Source organism: Pteropus vampyrus, unplaced genomic scaffold (assembly GCF_000151845.1).
Source record: "Pteropus vampyrus isolate Shadow unplaced genomic scaffold, Pvam_2.0 Scaffold384, whole genome shotgun sequence".
NCBI classification, from domain to species: Eukaryota; Metazoa; Chordata; class Mammalia; order Chiroptera; family Pteropodidae; genus Pteropus; species Pteropus vampyrus.
The window spans coordinates 1,102,212-1,104,068 of NW_011889165.1; the positions used below are offsets into that span (position 1 = coordinate 1,102,212).

The 1,857-nt window shown below is 33.7% G+C and overlaps 1 pseudogene; it reads left to right on the top strand.

Annotated features, from left to right (window-relative positions):
• The first annotated feature begins 1,414 nt into the window (after window positions 1–1,414).
• On the top strand, window positions 1,415–1,533 carry LOC111731556 (annotated as a pseudogene).
• Window positions 1,534–1,857: the final 324 nt, after the last annotated feature.

Consider the following 1,857-nt stretch of genomic DNA (forward strand, 5'->3'; position numbering starts at 1 on the left):
AAGAGAAAGAGCAAAGAATGAAAACCTATTTGAAGAAATAATGACTGAAAACTTCACTAACCTGGTTAAGGAAATAGATATACAAGCCCAGGAAGCACAGAGAGTCTCAAACAAGAAGAACCCAAAGAGACCCACACCAAGACACATCAAAATGAAAATTCCAAAGGTTAAAGACAAAGAAAAACTTAAAAGCAGCAAGAGAAAAGCAGTTAGTTACCTACAAGGAAGCTCCCCTAAGAATGTCAGCTGATTTCTCAACAGAAACTTTACAGAACAGAAGGGTTTGACACAAAATATTCAAAATGATTAAAAGCAAGGACCTACAACCAAGATTACTCTACCCAGCAAAGCTACTATTTAGAATCAAAGGACAGATAGAGCTTCCTGGACAAAAAGCTGAAGGAGTTCATCACCACCAAACCAGTATTATAAGAAATGTTAAAAGGACTTCCCTAAGAAAAAAAAAAAAGGTAAAAAATATGAGTAATCAAATAGCAAAAACTACATATCGATCAACAATTACTTTAAATGTAAATAGATTAAATGCTCCAATCAAAAGATAGGGTGGCTGAATGGATATGAAAACAAGATCTTTACATATGCTACCTGCAAAAGACTCACTTCAGATTGAAAGACACAGACTGAAAGTAAAAGAATGGAAAAAAAATATTTCATAGCAATGGAAACAAACAAACAAAAAGCTGTGGTAACAACGCTTATATCAGACAAAATAGACTTAAAAAACAAAGGCTATAACAAGAGAGAAAGAAGAACCCAGTAATTCTACTTGTGGGTATTTATTCAAAGAAATTCAAAATGCTAATTCAAAAAGACATATGCATCCATATGTTCATTCCAGCATTATTTACAATAACCAAGATAAGAAGCAACCTAAATATTCATCAATAGATGAATGTATAAAGAAAAAGTGATACATATATACAATGGAACATTACTCAGCCATAAAAATCAATGAAATCTTGTGATCCAAATGATATGAATGGACCTAGAGGATATTATGCTATTTGAAATCAGTCAGACAGAAAAAAACAAATATCATATTTTTTCACTTATATGCGGAATCTTAAAAACAAAATAAACAAAACAGCAACAAACTCAGACCTAGAAAACATTTTGATGGTGGCCAGATGGGAGGGACATTGGGGAGATGGGTGCAGGGGGGAAGGATTTAGAGGTACAAACTGGTTACAAAATAGTCATGGGGAAGTAAAGTACAGCATAAGGAATATAGTCGATAATATTGTAATAACTATGGGTGGTGTCAAACGGGTACTAGATTTATCAGGGTGATCACTTCATAAATTATATAAATGTCTAATTAATATGTTGTACACCTGAAACTAATATTGTATATTAACTGTAATTGAAAATTTTTCAATTTTTAAAAAAGAAAACATACAGCCATACTACCCTGAACAAGCCCAATCCCATCTGATCTCGGAAGCTAAGCAGAGTTAGGCATGGTTAGTACTTGGATGGGAGACCACCTAGGAAGACCAGGTGCTGTAGGCATAAAAATAAAAAAATAAGGGATTTTAAGCTGACAAGATTCTTGTAATCTGTGAGGTCAACCAAGGGTTGCCTTGCCTAAAAAAAATAAATAAAAAGAAGAAAACTGCAAAGAAACCTTAAACTTGACTTAGTAAGTTTGTTGCTGATGAAGCAATTATGAAATAGTTTGAAATTATCACAGGACTGAGCAAATACATTGTTGGGAACCCAGGTTCTCACCATGGGAGAAGAAAGGTACAAATACCGAATGTAAGCAGAGAAAAACATGTGGTGTTAGAATGGAATTAGGGATATCTTCAGCATAAACTCAAGATTTCTTAGCTC